The following is a 19,013-nucleotide window of genomic DNA, read 5'->3' as shown; positions in this document are numbered from 1 at the left end:
CGGCATGTGGGATCTTCCCGGACCGGGGCACGAACCCGTGTCCCCTGCATCGGCAGGCGGACTCTCAACCACTGCGCCACCAGGGAAGCCCCTGAGCACTATTCTTTGACGAATCTATTTTGGTAGCAAGGAAATTACGTCCTGGAAGGAATAGGAGTTTATCCATAGAGACAGATACCTATTCTTTGTATGAATTTATCCATTTAAGCTCCACTGTTATCCAGGAGCATATTGAATGCTTGATCCACAGGTTTGGAATCCTACTCAATAGCTGTCTAACCAGGAGATCCACTTGGAGCAAAGGAGTTAGTTGTGAGAGTGGGCCCATGACCACTGGATTTACTGTCTATCATATACGAAAATGCCCAGAATTAATTGGCCTACTGCTCTGACAGACCTTCTAGGAATGGCCTTCAAAAGGCATATCTAAATCACCAGCTTGGAGAAAATTCTCTGAAAGAATAGAGTGTCATCCTCAGGATGCAGCCATTATATGCATTAAATCAGAGGCCTATAGAGGGTGCTCTGTCAACACAGGAAGAATCCATGGCCCAGGAGCCAAGGCTGGTAGCAGGAGGGGCTCCTCTTGTCACTTCCAATGATATACTGGGGGCCTTGTACTTTGCATTTCTGTAATTCTGGGCTCTGCATTGTTAGCATTCCTGGTCCAAAGTAGATGTACTCTTGCCAGGAGACACAGAAAGAGTCCCATTTAACTGGAACACTTTGGACTTCCCATGTTCAGGGCCCAGTAGGTAAGAGAGTCACAATCTTGGCAGGGAAAATTGATCCTGATGAGGGGAAGGAGGTAGGGATGTTTTTAGACAGACAATGGCGGCAGGAAGGAATGTATAGCACTCAGGTGATCTCGGCGCATGTCTTGGTACCTCTTGCCTTGGTATAACTCTGAACGGATACATCAGCAACTCTGAACAGAGAAGCATATGAAAACCAAGGGCTCAAACCCCTTAGAAATGCAAGTTTGGCTCGCACCAACAGGTCGGTCACCAAGACCTGCCGACATGATAGATAGCCAAGGTAAGGGACATGTGGGGATTCTCAAATTTGTCCTCCATATCGCTATTCTCAGTTTCATTTTTGCTCTTTATTAAGCACATTGCTATAATTTAATTTTGCTGTTAGATTTTAAATACCTTACATTTCTTTTTGTTGTTGTTGATGGTTTCTAACAGTTGTTTTGTTTTGTTTTTAATAGATCTTTATTGGAGTACAATTGCTTCACAATACTGTGTTAGTTTCTGTTGCACAACAAAGCGAATCAGCCATACGTATAAACATGTCCCCATATCACCTCCCTCTTGAGCCTCCCTCCCATCCTCCTTATCCCACCCCTCTAGGTGGTCACAAAGCACCGAGCTGATCTCCCTGTGCTATGCGGCTGCTTCCCAATAGCTATCTACTTTACATTTGGTAGTGTATATATGTCCATGTCACTCTCTCACTTCGCCCCAGCTTCCCCCTCCCACCCCGTGTCCTCAAGTCCATTCTCTATGTCTGCCTCTTTATTCCTGCCCTGCAATTAGGTTCATCAGTACCATTTTTTTTAGATTACATATATATGCATTAGCATACAGTATTTGTTTTTCTACGTATAAACATGTCCCCATATCACCTCCCTCTTGAGCCTCCCTCCCATCCTCCTTATCCCACCCCTCTAGGTGGTCACAAAGCACCGAGCTGATCTCCCTGTGCTATGCGGCTGCTTCCCAATAGCTATCTACTTTACATTTGGTAGTGTATATATGTCCATGTCACTCTCTCACTTCGCCCCAGCTTCCCCCTCCCACCCCGTGTCCTCAAGTCCATTCTCTATGTCTGCCTCTTTATTCCTGCCCTGCAATTAGGTTCATCAGTACCATTTTTTTTAGATTACATATATATGCATTAGCATACAGTATTTGTTTTTCTCTTTCTGACTTACTTCACTCTGTATTGCAGACTCTAGGTCCATCCACCTCACTACAAACAGCTCAATTTCATTCCTTGTAATGGCTGAGTAATATTCCATTGTATATATGTGCCACACCTTCTTTATCCATTCATCTGTTGATGGACATTTAGGGTTGGTTCCATGTCCTGGCTATTGTAAATAGTGCTGCAGTGAACACTGTGGTACTTGTCTCTTTTTGAATTATGGTTTTCTCAGGGTATATGCCCAGTAGAAGGATTGCTGGGTCATATGGTAGCTCTATTTTTAGTTTTTTAAGGAACCTCCATACTGTTCTCCATAGTGGTTGTATCAATTTACATTTCCACCAACAGTGCAGGAGGGTTCCCTTTTCACCACACACTTTCCAGAATTTATTGTTTATAGATTTTTTGATAATGGCCACTCTGACTCGTGTGAGATGATACCTCATTGTAGTTTTGATTTGCAGTTCTCTAATAATTAGTGATGTTGAGCAGCTTTTCATGTGCCTCTTGGCCATCTGTATGTCTTCCTTGATGAAATGTCTATTTAGGTCTTCTGCACATTTTTAAACTGGATTGTTTGTTTTTTTGACATTGAGGTCCATGAGTTGTTTGTATATTTTGGAGATTAATCCTTTGTCAGTTGCATCCTTTGCAAATATTTTCTCCCATTCTGAGGGCTGTTTTTTTGCCTTGTTTATGGTTTCCTTTGCTGTGCAAAAGCTTTTAAGTTTAATTAAGTCCCATTTGTTTATTTTTGTTTTTATTTCCATTACTCTAGGAGGTGGGTCAAAAAAGATCTTGCTGTGGTTTATGTCAAAGAGTGCTTTTCCTATGCTTTCCTCTAAGAGTTTTATATTGTCTGGTCTTACATTTAAGTCTATAATCCATTTGGAGTTTATTTTTGTGTATGGTGTTAAGGAGTGTTCTAATTTCATTCTTTTACATACAGCTGTCCAGTTTTCCCAGCACTACTTACTGAAGAGGCTGTCTTTTCTCCATTGTATGTTCTTGCCTCATTTCTCATAAATTAGGTGCCCATATGTGTGTGGGTTTATCTCTGGGCATTCTATCCTGTAGCATTGATCTATATTTCTGTTTTTGTGCCAGTACCATACTGTCTTGATTACTGTAGGTTTGTGATATAGTTTGAAGTCGGAGAGCCTGATTCCTCCAACTCTGTTTTTCTTTCTCAAGATTGCTTTGGCTATTAAGGGTCTTTTGTGAAAAATGCCATTGGTAGCTTGATAGAGATTCCATTGAGTCTGTAAGCTGCTTTGGGTAGTGTAGTCATTTTCACAATATTGATTCTTCCAATCCAAGAACATGGTATATTTCTCCATCTGTTTATGTCACCTTTGATTTCTTTCATTGGTGCCTTATAGTTTTCTGAGTACAAGTCTTTTGCCTTCTTAGGCAGGTTTATTCCTATGTATTTTATTCTTTTTGTTTCAATGGTAAATGGAATGTTGCCTTCATTTCTCTTACTGATTTTTCATTGTTGGTGTATAGGAATGTCAGAGATTTCTGTGCATTAATTTTGTATCCTGCAACCATGCCAAATTCATTGATTAGTTCTAGTAGTTTTCTGGTGGCATCTTTAGGATTTCCTATGTATAGTATGATGTCATTGACAAACAGGGACAGTTTTACTTCTTTTCTGATTTGGATTCCTTTAATTTCTATCTCTTCTTTGATTGCTGTGGCTAGGACTCCCAAAACTATGTTGAATAAGAATGGCGAGAGTGGACATCCTTGTCTTTTTCCTGATCTTAGTGGAAATGCTTTCAGTTGTTCACCATTGAGAATGATGCTTGCGGTGGGTTTGTCATATATGGCCTTTATTATGTTGAGGTAGGTTCCCTCTATGCCCATTTTCTGGAGAGTTTTTATCATAAATGGTGTTGAATTTTATCAATAGCTTTTTCTGCATCTATTGAGATGATCATATGGTTTTTATTCCTTAATTTGTTAATGTGGTGTATCACATTGATTGATTTGCATATATTGAAGAAGTCTTGCATCCCTGGCATAAATCCCACTTGATCATGGTGTATGATCCTTTTAATGTGCTGTTGGGTTCTATTTGCTAGTATTTTGTTCAGGATTTTTGCATCTATGTTCATCAGTGATATTGGTCTATAATTTTATTTTTTTGTGATATCTTTTTCTGGTTTTGGTATCAGGGTGATAGTGTCTTCATAGAATGAATTTGAGAGTGTTTCTCCCTCTGCTATATTTTGGAAGAGTTTGAGAAGGGTCAGTGTTAGCTCTTCTCTAAATGTTTGATAGAATTTGCCTGTGAGGCCTTCTGGTCCTGGACTTTTGTTTGTTGGAAGATTTTTAATTACAGTTTCAATTTCATTACTTGTGATAGGTCTGTTTATATTTTCTAATTCTTCCTGGTTCAGTCTTGGAAAATTGTATCTTTCCAAGAATTTGTCCATTTCTTCGTGCTTGTACATTTTACTGGGATATATTTGTTTTTAGTAGTCTGTTATAATCCTTTGTATATCTGCAGTGTCAGTTGTGATTTCTCCTTTTTTCATTTCTAATTTAATTGATTTGTGTCCTCTCCCTTTTTTTCTTCATGAGTCCGGCTAAGGGTTTATCAATTTTACCTTCTCAAAGAACCAGCTTTTAGTTTTATTGACCTTTGCTATTGTTTTCTTCATCTCTATTTCATTTCTTTCTGCTCTGATCTTTATGATTTCTTTCCTTCTACTGACTCCGGGTTTTCTTTGTTCTTTCTCTACTTGTTTTAAGTGTAGGTTTAGATTGTTTATTTGAGATTTTTCTTGTTTCTTGAGGTGAATTGAATTACTATAAACTTCCCTCTTAGAACTGCTTTTTTTTTAACCTTTTTTTTTTTTTTTTTTTTTTTTTTTTTTTGCGGTACACGGGCCTCTCACTGCTGTGGCCTCTCCCGTTGCGGAGCACAGGCTCCGTTTTACCTTCTCAAAGAACCAGCTTTTAGTTTTATTGACCTTTGCTATTGTTTTCTTCATCTCTATTTCATTTCTTTCTGCTCTGATCTTTATGATTTCTTTCCTTCTACTGACTCCGGGTTTTCTTTGTTCTTTCTCTACTTGTTTTAAGTGTAGGTTTAGATTGTTTATTTGAGATTTTTCTTGTTTCTTGAGGTGGCCCACGGGCCCAGCCACTCCGTGGCACGTGGGACCCTCCCGGACTGGGGCACGAACCCGCGTCCCCTGCATCAGCAGGTGGACTCTCAACCACTGCGCCACCAGGGAAGCCCCTTAGAACGGCTTTTGCTGTGTCCCATGTTTTTGTTGTCATTTGTTTCTGTGTATTTTTTAAATTTCTTCTTTTATTTCTTCAGTGATCTCTTGGTTACTTAGTAGTGCACTGTTTTGCCTCCATATATTTGTGGTTTTTACAGTTTTTTTTTCCTGTAACTGATTTCTAATCTCATAGCGTTGTGGTCAGAAAAGATGCTTGATATGATTTCAATTTTCTTAAATTTTCCAAGCCTTGATTTGTGACCCAAGATGTGATCTATCCTGGAGAATGTTCCATGTGCACTTGAGAAGAAAGTGTATTCTACCACTTTTGGGTGGAATATTCTATAAATATCAATTAAATCTATCTGGTCTATTGTGTCATTTAAAGCTTGTGTTTCCTTATTAATTTTCTGTTTGGATGATTTGCCCACTGGTGTATGTGGGGTGTTAAAGCCCTGTACTATGATTGTGTTACTGTCGATTTCTCCTTTCATGGTTGTTAGCATTTGCCTTATGTATTGAGGTGCTCCTATGTTGGGTGCATAAACATTTATAATTGTTATATCTTCTTCTTGGATTGATCCTTTCATCATTATGTAGTGTCCCTCCTTATCTCTTGTAACAGTCTTTATTTTAAAGGCTATTTAATCTGATACAAGTATTGCTACTCCAGCCTTCTTTTGATTTCCATTTGCATGGTATATCTTTTTCAATCCCTTCACTTTCAGTCTGTATGTGTCCATAAGTCTGAAGTGCGTCTCTTGTAGACAGCATATATATGGGTCTTGTTTTTGTATCCAATCAGCCAGTCTGTGTCTTTTGGTTGGGGCATTTAATCCATTTACATTCAAGGTTATTATTGATATGCATGTTCCTATTACCATTTTCTTAATTGTTTTGGGTTTGTTTTTGTAGGTCTTTTTCTTCTCTTGTGTTTCCCACCTAGAGAAATTTCTTTAGCATTTGTTGTAAAGCTGGTTTGATGGTGCTGAATTCTCTTAGCTTTTGCTTGTCTGAAAAGCTTTTGACTTCTCCATGTAATCTGAATGAAATCTTTGCTGGGTAGAGTAATCTTGGTTGTAGGTTTTTCTTTTTCATCGCTTTAGGTATATCCTGCTGCTCCTTTTTGGCCTGTAGAATTTCTGCTGCAAAATCAGCTGATAACCTTATGGGGATTCCTTTGTATGTTATTTTTTGTTTCTCCTTTGCTGCTTTTAATATTTTTCCTTGAATTTAGTTTTTGTTAGTTAGATTAATATATGCCTTGGTCTCTTTTTCCGAGGGTTTATCCTGTATGGGACTCTCTGTGATTCCTGCACTCGGGTGACTATTTCGTTTCCCATGTTAGGGAAGTTTTTGACTATAATCTCTTCAAATATTTTCTCAGACCCCTTCTTATTCTCTTCTTCTTCTGGGACCGCTATAATTCGGATATTGGCGCATTTAGTGTTATTTCTTTTGGAAAATCCCACCTTATTATATACTTTATAAAAATTCAGTCTGCATGACATTCTGCAGAAGTTTCATAGAACATGCTTGTATCTTTCTGGGGATGCCCAACAATTTTCTTTTACTCCATAGCTCAGAAGTCTGCTCTTCTAAGCCTTTGGAATGATATTTCTTTTTCCTTTTCCTGCAGCATTCTCATTCCTGTTTACTTTTAACAAGTTTCACATATTTCCTATAATTATATTGGCTTTAAGTAGCAGAAATTCACTTAGGTAGCTTAAGTTAAAGCAAAACAAAGTTTAATATGAAGATGCTGAAGGGTATCTTGGAAACCAATGAGTATTGAGAATCATTGATCCAAGGATAAAATGCCACTGGGACTTCCTCTAGATCTCATCTTTGCTTCTGTGATCACTTTCCATCTCTCCTGCTTCTCCTCTTTCTTCCCTCCCTCCTCCTCTTCTCTTTCTGACCAGCGTCCTTTGATTCACTCTGTTCTGAAACTGCAGATGGTACAGTCTAAAACAAAGTTGTCATTAGCTCTCAAATAACATCTCTTCTGTGGTGAAACTAACCTGACTGATCTGAAATTTTGTCCAGGTACAAATTACCTGGGGAACAAGTTTATTGGCCCAGCTTTTCTCATGCATGGTCCAGTCATCTGTGGCCCGTGGACTGGAGTCACATAGTATTGGATTGGCCAAAAAGTGCCTTCGGGTTTTAAGTAAAAATAAAAGACACATTTTTCATTTTCACCAAGAACTTTATTGAACAACGTATTCACCCTTTTGTTCCACTACCTTCTGCCATTTTTCAGGCAACTTCATAATTCCGTCTTCCCAAAACTTTTTATCTTTCTGAGCAAAGAACTGTTCCAGGTGCCTTTTACAGTCTTCCAGGGAATAGAAATTTTTCCTAGTAAGAGAATTTTGTAAAGACTGAAATAAATGGAAATCTGAAGGTGTGATGTCTGTTGAATACGGTGGATGAATCAGAACTTTCCAGCCAAGCTGTAACAGTTTTTGCCTGGTCATCAAAGAAACATGCCGTATTGTGTTATCCTGATGGAAGATTATGCGTTTTCTGCTGACTAATTCTGGACACTTTTTGTCGAGTGTCACTTTCAGTTGGTCTAATTGGGAGCAGTACTTGTTGGAATTAGTCATTTCATTTTCCAGAAGGAGCTCATAATATAGGACTCCCTTCCAATCCCACCATATACACAACATCACCTTCTTTGGATGAAGACCAGCCTTTGGTGTGGTTGGTGGTAGTTCATTTCACTTGTGCCAGGATCTCTTCCATTCCACATTGTTGTACAGTATCCACTTTTCATCACCTGTCACAATTTGTTTTAAAAGTGGAACATTTTCATTACGTTTAAGTAGAGAATTACATGCGGAAATATGGTCAGGAAGGTGTTTTTCACTTAACTTATGTGGAACCCAAACATCAAAGCGATTCACATAACCAAGCTGGTGCAAATGATTTTCAATGCTTGATTTGGATATTTTGAGTATGTCGGCTATCTCCTGCGTGGTATACTGTTGATTGTTCTCAATTATTGTTTCAATTTGATCATTATCAACTTCAACAAGTCTACCCGACCGTTGAGCATCATCCATCGAGAAATCTCCAGCATGAAATTTCACAAACCACTTTTGACACGTTCACTCAGTCACAGCACCTTCTCCATACACTGCACAAATCTGTTTTTGCATTTTGGTTGCATTTTTACCTTTCTTGAAATAATAAAGCATAATATTCCAAAAATGTTGCTTTTTTCCTTCCATCTGGAATATTAAACTGGCTAAACAAAAATTCACCAATTTTGATGTCATTTTTTAAATGCACACTGATATGACAGCTGTCACATACAATCTAACAAAATTGTTTCGAAGGAAGTTAAAGACAACTAAGTGCTACTAGAGCGATCTTATGGAAAAAACTGAACAAACTTTTTGGCCAACCCAATATCAATATGGTTACCACACAGATTAGAGGAGAAAAATGGTTCTCAGAGCAGTGTACGCTGTATTGTGCAGAATGGGACAGGGGGTGAGCGGTAGGGAGGAGATGGCTGGATAGGCATTCCAGTTGTTAGATGTCTACTCACTTTCATCTGGTGTGGATACTTCTACTTGTAATTTTTGGCTCGATAAAAATATAAACAAATCATAAGGGTGCATGTATCTTTTCTAACTATGTTTTTTTTTTTTCTGGATATATGCCCAGGAGTGGGATTGCTGGGTCATATGGTAGTTCTATTTTAAGTTTTTTTAAGTTCATTGCAGCACTATTTACAATGGCCAAGACATGGAGGCATCAACACATGAATGGATAAAGAAGATGTGGTATATATACACAATGGAATATTACTCAGCCACAAAAAAGAACAAAATAATGCCATTTGCAGCAACATGGATGGGCCTAAGGATTATCATACTAAGTGAAGTAAGTCAGACAGAGAAAGACAAATATCATATTATATCATTCATTTGTGGAATCTAATTTTAAAAAAAATGATACAAATGAACTTATTTCCAAAACAGAATAGACTTACAAATATCAAAAACAAACTTATGGTTACCAAAGGGAAAAATGTGGCAGGGAAGGATAAATCAGGAGCTCGGGATTAACATACACACACTATTATATTTAAGACAGATAACTAACAAGGACCTACTGTATAGCACAGGAACTCTACTCAATATTCTGTGATAACCTATATAGGAAAAGAATCTAAAAAAGAATGAATATACATATATGTATAACTGAATCACTTAGCTGTACACCAGAAACTAACACAACTATAATCCAATAAAATAGAAAAATATATAAACAAATCAGAAAATAGAAAGTTCAATCTTCAATAAAAGGCTCTTCCTGTTTCTATCATTGCCCAGTCCTCACCTCCCCACACTGTAGAAATTATAGCTTCCCATTTTCACCCTGCCATTGCCATTTCCCACCACTCTCTGCACAGGTATTGATTGGAATTTGGAGTTTCTAACTGAAAATAGGGAATGAGTTACTGGTGGGTAAAATATATTTTAGGTCACCTCAGATATTTGCAGGACTTGGAGCAAATTTTTGGTTGCTTCACAGCATAAACAAAGGCGATAACGAGGAAGAGTATTTCTACTTGTTTCCAGGTGGGTGGTGAATAGCACACATGGGTGTTCTTCTATCCAGTTCTACTGGTCTTGTTATTGATGAAGATTTATTACCGATTTAGTTAACTTTCACCCCCCGTTTACAATATTGTATGTTTTCACATTTTTATTTTCTTAATATTGTGAAAGTGGAAATGAGGCTGGTGTGTACCAAAAAAGACAGTGAGATAATGATCACAGTAGAAATCTATGATTACACCTTTGGACTATGGAGTTTCTTTTCTCTCTAATTTACATCTGTTAGAAACGCTTAGGTAACTGGGAAAGACTGCTTATTTTTCTATTAACTTGATTTTGTTTCCCCTCAAATTTAATTTCTAAATAGCAGAGCACTTTTAAACATTATACTTAAAAATAGAATAGGTTAAATAATTCAAAAATCTATGTATTACTAAAAATAACCAGAATATCCATTTGTGCTGGTTAAATGCGTAATTTGTTTTATAATGTGAATATAAAAAAATATAGTAATTCAGAAAACCAGCATGGGAAATAACTAAAAAAAAAGAAACTTTAAACAGGTTTTCCCACCTGACTACTATTTTTGGAGCCCTAGCAGGATAGAAAAGGAAATTAGTATTTAATAAAGAATTGGAAAGAATGGGTAGAGATTTAGTTAAGTAAAACAAGGAAAGGATTTTGAAATATGAATGAAATAATCAATAGTATTTTGTAGAAGAATATTAATAATGTCTACTAAGCGAGTTCTGAAACATTTTGTACATTTTAAGTGCTGTTGATTCTTCCAGGTAATGATGCTCCCTTATATGAACAGTCAATATTTGAATGATACAAGATTAAACAATAGATTGTCTGAATTGGCCTTGCTCATTTGATTTGCAAGATAACATCCCCTGAACTGAGAAACTCTATTAACATTCATTTTGAGTTTTGAAGTGCTAAATTAGGCTACAAATCCAGTAATGAAAATTTGGAAGCACAAAAAAACATTCAGAGGGTCAGGAAACAAATGGCAAAATCCATGATAGCCAGCAAGTTTAAGCTTCCACTGCTCTAGTAGAGCAAAACTTGATAACAGGAATGAGAAATCCATTATCGAGAAAAGTCATAAGTGATACCTAACTAAAGGAGAAATCAGAGAAAGCTTTGACAGGTATATTCAAAATATGTAATAAAATGAAAATTGTGAAGCATAGTAATAAAACAAACATATCTGGAGCCAATCCTAGCAATCTTAGCAAAAGATTTAGCAAAAGGCAGCAATCTTAGTAAAAGACTTTTATCAATGCCAATGAAGCTCTAAACATCTCTCCCAATAAGTGTCTTCTTTGTCCTCTCCCAGAGGACTGAACTGAATTTTGTTCAGTTTCTCCTTATAATTTTACCACATGCATGTGTATTCCTATAGCAATGTATTATTAGGTTTTACAGTTTCTGAATTTTTAAAATTGAATTCATAATGAGACTTTTGAAATTTGCCTCTTTCACTCAACATTTGAAAGATTCACTCATGTTGATATATGATATATATACTACTGTCACTGTAGTATAGGATTCTACTCTGTGGTTATGTCATAATTTATTTATCTATTCCTCTGTTGATAGACATTGTTTGGTTTTGTCTTTATAATTTATTTTTTCTTTTTTTTTGAGGTACGCGGGCCTCTCACCACTGTGGCCTCTCACGTCGCGGAGCACAGGCTCCGGACGCGCAGGCTCAGCGGCCATGGCTCACGGGCCCGGCCGCTCCGCGGCATGTGGGGTCTTCCCGGACCGGGGCACGAACCCGTGTCCGCTGCATCGGCAGGCGGACCCTCAACCACTGCGCCACCAGGGAAGCCCTGTCTTTATAATTTAAAAAAATCAGAAACAATGCTCCTGTGAAGATTCTTGTCTATATTTACTGGTACAGGCAGGCGGACTCTCAACCACTGCGCCACCAGGGAAGCCCTGTCTTTATAATTTAAAAAAATCAGAAACAATGCTCCTGTGAAGATTCTTGTCTATATTTACTGGTACACACTTGGAAGAGTTTCTCCAAAGCAGCACAATCTAACCAAACTTGTTGCGTTGATCGAAATGTTCTATCTGTGCTTTGCAACATCATAGCCAATACCTACGTGAGGATTTTGAGCCCTTGCAATGTGGTTAGTACCACTGAGGAACTGAATTTTTAATCTAACTTAATTTTAAGAAATGGATCTTATGCACTTAATTGCCAAGAAAAATCAATCTATGGAGTGTTGAAATAAATGCATTATTTTGAGGCAAAGATTAATGGGAAAAGGGGATAGTATGTGTCATTTAGGATTTCCACATACGTTTTTACTGGTATTTTGTTTCTCTGATTATATCTTTTCTTAAAAAAAGAAAACAAACTTCACTTTATAAAACGGTGTTAGATTTACTGAAGAATTGTAAAGGCGGCACAGAGAGTTCCCATATATCTCTCACCCATTGTCTCTTATTTTCAACATCTTACATTAGTATTGCATATTTGTTAACAATAAATGAACCAGTATTGATACATAAAGTCCATAGCTTCCTAATATTCACTGATGTTAAATCAAAATTTACTTATAATATTTTTTATCTGATGTCCTTTACCTGTCCTAGGATACCATCTAGGATACCGTATCAACTTTGGTCATCAAGTTTTCGTAGGTGTTCGATGACAGCTACTGCGAGTTTCCTTGTTTTTGATGACCTTGGCAATTTTGAGGCGCACTGGTCGTGTATTTTGTATAGTGTCCTTCTATTGGGACTTTCTGATGTCTTCCTTATGATTAGGCTGGAGTTACAGGTTTTGGGGAGGAAGACAACAGACGTAGTGTGATATTTTAATCACACTGTATCAAAGGTATATGCTATGAAACTCATCCACATGACTTATCACTGTTTATGTTGACATTGATTACTCTCCCCCCTCCACCTCACTTTTTGTAATGAAGTCACTATGTGCAGCCCACACTTAAGGAACTGGAATTCTTTGGGATTCTTCTGCAAGTAAGATTTGTCTTTTATCACTCATTTACTTTTTAATTCAATAATTAATTCAATAATTTATATCAGTATGGACTCTTGGATATTTATTTTATATCTTGGGTTATAATTCAATTCAGTTTCTTGCTCAAATTATTCTAGTTTTGGCCACTGCGGGCTTTTTCTGTTGCTTCCTGTGCCTATTTGACATACTCCCATCAATGTGCTCACCTGTGTGTGTTTAGCACTTCCTTTCTGGCACTAAAAGTTGATCTGAGATCATCTTGTGTATTTCCTGCCCCAGTTCTAGAATCAGCCATTTCTCCAAGGAGCCTGGCTCCTTTTATTAGTAAATGGTATTAGAGATGAGAATTTGGGCACTAGGTATGCTTATTACTACTGGGTACTTTAATTCTAATTAACAAAATTAAAAATTAAAAAAAACCTACTACTAACATGTAGTTAGTGGCTTCTGTATTAGACAGGACCGCTCCAGGCTACCTTTTTAGGAATGGACTTACTAAGTCACAGGGTATGTGTGAACGCTCAACTTTACAAGATAATTCTTAACTGTTTCTGAAGTGTATGTACCCATTTACACTTCCAACAGCAATGTTTGAGTTTTGTGGTTCTGTTTTCCACCGATACTGTGTATTTTCAGATTATCAAATTTTTGCCAGTATGGTGACATCTTTATCTTTGGCCCTACTTTTTTCCTTACAGAAAGCAATTGAGGAGAAAAGTCTTTCTGGATTTTCTTTTTTCTTTCTTTCTTTTTCTTTTTTTTTTAACTTTTGTACAAGTTTGTACATTAGCACTATACACAGAGATAGATTTTTAACTGCATATTCATATGCTTGCTTTATTTTGAAAAGGCATGAAAGCAATTACAAGACAGTATGAAATAGAGAAGTATTTATTTTAGCCTAATCTGCCTCCAGAGAGAGCCCCATTTTATCCAGAGAAGTAATTGTTTACTATAATAATTGCCTTATATCAGTGGTATTTTGAAGAAATGGAAAAAATCAGAGCAGTGCCCTCAATTAAGTATTGCTGTACAGAAAATGCCAGCACTACAGGAAAGCAAGGTAAGCTATAGACTGAATTAACTGGCCCAAAACAGAAACTGAAAAGCATTCTTGCCTTAAAGAGATGTAAGTTCTTATACACATCTTCATTTCTTTTTATCTAATATCTGGAAACAATAAAAAGGATTGTTTCTTGTAGCAGGCTGGGTTGGATTCTGAGGTAATAGCATTTGAAAGTCACATGATAGAATGATGTCAGCAGTCTCAGCTTAAAACGTGCATGATGACAAGATAAAACAACATTGCAAATAAATTGTTGATGAAATAGGGAGAGAGAAAATTGGAGTGGAAAAAGTAAAATGAAACAAACGTGGGTGTAAATTAATGAACTGTTTGCCCTCCTTCTACCCATAAAGCCACTTGGGAATTGGGAGCGGGGGTCTCCCCTTATCTTTCTCAAAATTATCCTCCAAACTATTGTAATGGTTGACACAATCCCTTACTTATTTGAAATTCTGAACCTACCACATGAAACACTGCTCTAAGGGAAAATGATTTCGCCCTGTTCAATTGATACAAAGGAAGGGGATGATATATGTAAAAGTTTTGAAAATAAGTATTCAACAGATAAAAATTCAAATTCATTCTGAATTTCTGCTCTGCTGAAGGCATTGCTACATGAAAAGATATTGCACTGGAAAAAGAAATCAATATCAGTCTGTGAAAAACCCCAGAGAAAACATCTTGAGTGAAGTCTGTCATTCAATAGAAAGTTCACAGTTATGGACTACTAATTGTTCGGTGAAAAGAAATACTGATTCTTGACCTTCTTTAGCTCATAGACCATTAGAAGAGTTTTATAACTGTGAACAAGAAAGGAAGGATCAAAATGAGAAATCTGTGCTGCCTAAAAAGCTATTTGAAGTTAGTAAACAAAAAAATGTTCAAATAAAACTTCAAACATACCAAAATATTAAGTTCTAATATATATATTTAAAATAGCAAGTGCAAGAATAAATTACTTTTACCATTTTTAGTTAATCTGTGCCATATAATGTCATAAGAGACTTGTAGTTGTCATGGAAGTGTGTACAATGTACAAAAGACACCCATGCATTAAGGGACTCCATCTTGGAGAGTCCCTTTGGTTTGAATTTGCAAAGGGAATTTATAATTCTACTTATGTCAAAGTCCTTAAAATGGATGTTTAATATTTACTCATTTTTTATATTTAGAAGTCTTTCAAAGTTTTATCATTATTTTCTGCTTTATCCCAGTTATGTCCACTTTCCTTTTTCATCTCTTGTAACCTGATGTTATCTGCAAAATATACTGGAAAAAACAAAATAAATTTCAACGACATAATACATGCTTAAAGAAAAAGAAAACTAGCTATTTTAAAACAAAAGTTGGACCCTACCAGGTACTGGTGAGGATGTTAGAACAACAGAAAACCTTATGTGTGTGGTGGGAGTATAAATATGTAAATGAGTTTGAAAAACAATTTGGCAAAATATCTAGCAAGGCTGAAAATGACCCTCTGATCAGCAATTACATAATTCATGCCAATGAGCTGAAGGAGATATATATACAAGAATATTCATTACTTTGTTGTTTGCAATTAAACTGAAGACAACAAAAATACCCATCAATAGGAGAATGGATAAATTGTCATATAGTCTTATAAGTGATTAATACTAATAGCAGTTAAAATGAATGAGCCAGAAATATGTGTATCAATATGTAAAAAATCTCAAAAAGTACTTTAAACAAGTAACGCTAGTTGTATAAGGCCATATAAAGAGTGATACAATTTATATGTAGTTTGGATACTTGCAAAGGATGCTATATAGTTTAAGGATACATGCTTTGTAGTCAAAGTATAAAAACATGAAAGGAAAGGATAATGCCAAATTCAGGCTAGTGATTATCAATGGAAAGGAGAGGGGTGCAACATTTATATCTGTAATATTTTGTTTGTTCATTTTTTCAGTACACCTAGGTCATTATGTTATTTTCTATGTATGTTTTGTATGACTGAAAATATTTCATAATAGGATAAAATCTTTTTTAGGCTATTATTTCTATAGTGTTTGTTGCCCAAAGTAAAACTATTCACGTCACAGGGAGTTAATCCTCTGGCCTTTAAATATGAAAAACCTACTTTGTTAAGATATTTACCCCAATTGTCATTTTCATTTGCAGTGAAATACACAAAACTTGAAAATGTACTAAAGTAACACTGAAATATCACTACTGAAAAATATTTCATAGTATTCCAATGATCCTTCATCGATGTGGGTACTAGGAATGCAAAGAGGGTATGCCTTTTTATCACTGTATCCCTCCCTACCTTTATGACTTGGGACAGCATAGCAGTCTAACATACATATGTACCAAAGCAGATGCAAGAAATTATTTTTAAGGGACATGATGCAAGTTCATTTAAAGAAGAGCCAAATAGGTGAAATTTGTCTCTTGTACCAATCTACTTATCTGCTCCTCCCTCATCCCCATCAACCTCCGCCTTCTCAAAGTTTGTTTAAGCAGTGATAGTTCTCAGACATGCATACTCCCAAATATTCTATACTCTAACACTGTCACCCCTTAGCAGGAAATGAAGCTCAATGGCATGTGCTTAGTGGGAAGATTTCCCAGGAGGACAGAACCCAGCATCGTATAGTTGCTGTATACACTTACGTGAGACAGGATACCTTGGGATACATGCTATAAATTAGAAGAATTTAAAGAACTAATTCTGACTAGCAATTGTTCTCTTTGTAGTAAATTTGGAAATAGAACTAGGTAAACTCTAGGATATTTTCCAGCTCTAAAATATGCATAATTCTACTTTATTTACCCAGCATGCAATATTCTAAGGTATTACCAGGTAGTGTTAAGCAAATATGGCAGAGGAGATAGAGATTTGAGTATGAGTCACAAGTTTTAAAGGACTTGCATCTAGGAAGAGATAAATGAAACAAGAGCTACAGAAGAGCACACAATAAAATATGTGATATACCGTTAATTCTTCAAAGTCATTTGCTATTGTTAATATTAAATAACATATATTGGGCACTTTTATACACATCACCTCTAAGCCTAGGAATACTGAAAGACAAGTATTAATTATCCCTATTTTATGTTGATAAAATAAAGGGTCAGATAAATTTAGGAAAATATTAAAGTTACCCAGATAATAGGATGCAGAATTATAGTTTAATTTAGGTTGTCTGGGTACGGATGATGTTTAGTTTACTACAGTATACTGCCTGCATTACATACACTCTCCACTTGATTTCTTAAAACCATTTTTAAATAAGAAAGTAATCTGGGATTACATGCCTATTGCTACTAAATATAAACAATAACAAATATGGGAGTGAAAGCAAGGTGCCCCTTCACAACCTCTTTCACCTCAGTATTCCCACCTCATTCCTTCACAATTTGGGATCATGCTACACATATTATTCTGTGACCTTTTATTTTTTCAATGGGAGAAAAAAAAATCTTGTAGTTATTTCCTATCTGTTCATACAAACCTATCTCAATATTCCATACCATGATTTATTTAAACATTTCCTTATTTTTGGACATAAGTTGTTTCCAATTTTTTTTTCTTATGAGCAATGCTATATTGAACATTTCTTTATATGTCACTTTGACCTCCCTGTGCAAATATCTCTGTAGGACAGTTTCTTGGAAGTGAGGTGCTGTGTCCTTTGATCTTATGAACTCCAAATCTTATTTTCCCCATCTGACTCATCCCAAATTTAATTATTTAAGTTTCCTGTTCTTTTCCCTCCTTCCCTCCCTCCTTCCCTCCCTTCTGTCCTTCCTTCCTTCCTTCCTTTTTTTGTAGAGGTTTTTCATTGATGACCTGCTCGGAGGTATGCTTTCTTGCTAAATTCTGCCTCAATATCCCCAACTCTTTAAAAATTACTTGGGATAAATTGCAACTTCAGAAATTTTGTCTTAAAATTTAACATTAAAAAATGACACTAGAGCAAAATGGTGTTGTATGCTAATGGTTTATATTTCATTATTATATAAACAATACCCAAAAGTGAAAATTATTTTAAACTATTTTATATTATGGGCATATGGATAACTGATAAATGAGAATTTTCCCTTGGTATACAATATCCACTGGTAGAGATTTTTCTTTGTTTAAAGTAACAGAATTTTAGAAATGATTTGGAAATTAAAGAGAAAGAACATAGTGGAAGTAATGGAAACAAAGTGGATTTCTGTTTCGAATTTCAGCTCTGCCACTCATTGGTTGTATGGCTTTGGGCAAAACATCTTTTTTTTTTTTTTTTTTTTACTGCCTTAGAGCTCTATATTTAAAGTAAGAGTATAATAACAATAGCAATAATAATAAGTGCTTTTCAAATTTGATCAAAGGCAGCATTTTCCAAATTGATGTCACTTAAACCTAAAAAAAAAAAAAAAATTCCCTGGTGAAGTTAACATAAGAAACTCTAGGATGCATAGTTTTTCAGCTTTTTATTTTCACTGTAGATTTCATCAGCTGACTTAAAATGTGAAAGTGTTTTGAGAATCCTAAAGTAAGAAATCAGTTTGAAGCAGTTTCTAAACCATCTAATCCCCAAATCCTATTTTTTGAAAAGAACATTTTAGAAGACTTGAGCTCCAAAGAATATATATATATATATATATATAGGAAAATGCCTGTTTAAGATTTAAAAATAATGCATACAAAATTTTTGGAACATTTTATATACTCAATAATGGTTTCTATTACTATTATAAATCAACTTAAATATATAAAACAAAGGGCTCCATAGGAGAGCTAAAGGGGACCAGAGAAGAGGTAATGCAAAGAATAATAATTAATAAAGAAACCCTTTCCCAAAAGGTTTTAGAAAAAAACCTTACCCGGTAAATTGGCTTTAAATTGTAGCAAAGATTTAGAGAGTTTTAAAAGTGCATGTCAGAGGTATTAGCTTTCAACGCAGACATATTGAATTCCTCCTGTCTTTCCCATCATGGTCCCATGTGTGAGCATATTAGCCTGAGAGTAAAGAGCTCTAAATAGTCTGTAAGCACAAAGAACAAAGTAATAGAACGACGGCCTCAATGGCAAGGAACAGGGCAGGCAGTATGAAAACAGGCATGTTGAGAATGGGATACTGAAAAAAGAAATTGGTAGGTGCTATTTATCCCTAGGATTTGATATATTTAGTTTTTTTTTTCCCCACACATTGGCAAATTCT

The sequence above is a fragment of the Physeter macrocephalus genome, chromosome 5 (assembly GCF_002837175.3).
Source record: "Physeter macrocephalus isolate SW-GA chromosome 5, ASM283717v5, whole genome shotgun sequence".
NCBI lineage: Eukaryota > Metazoa > Chordata > Mammalia > Artiodactyla > Physeteridae > Physeter > Physeter macrocephalus.
Note: the sequence above shows the minus strand (reverse complement) of the source record.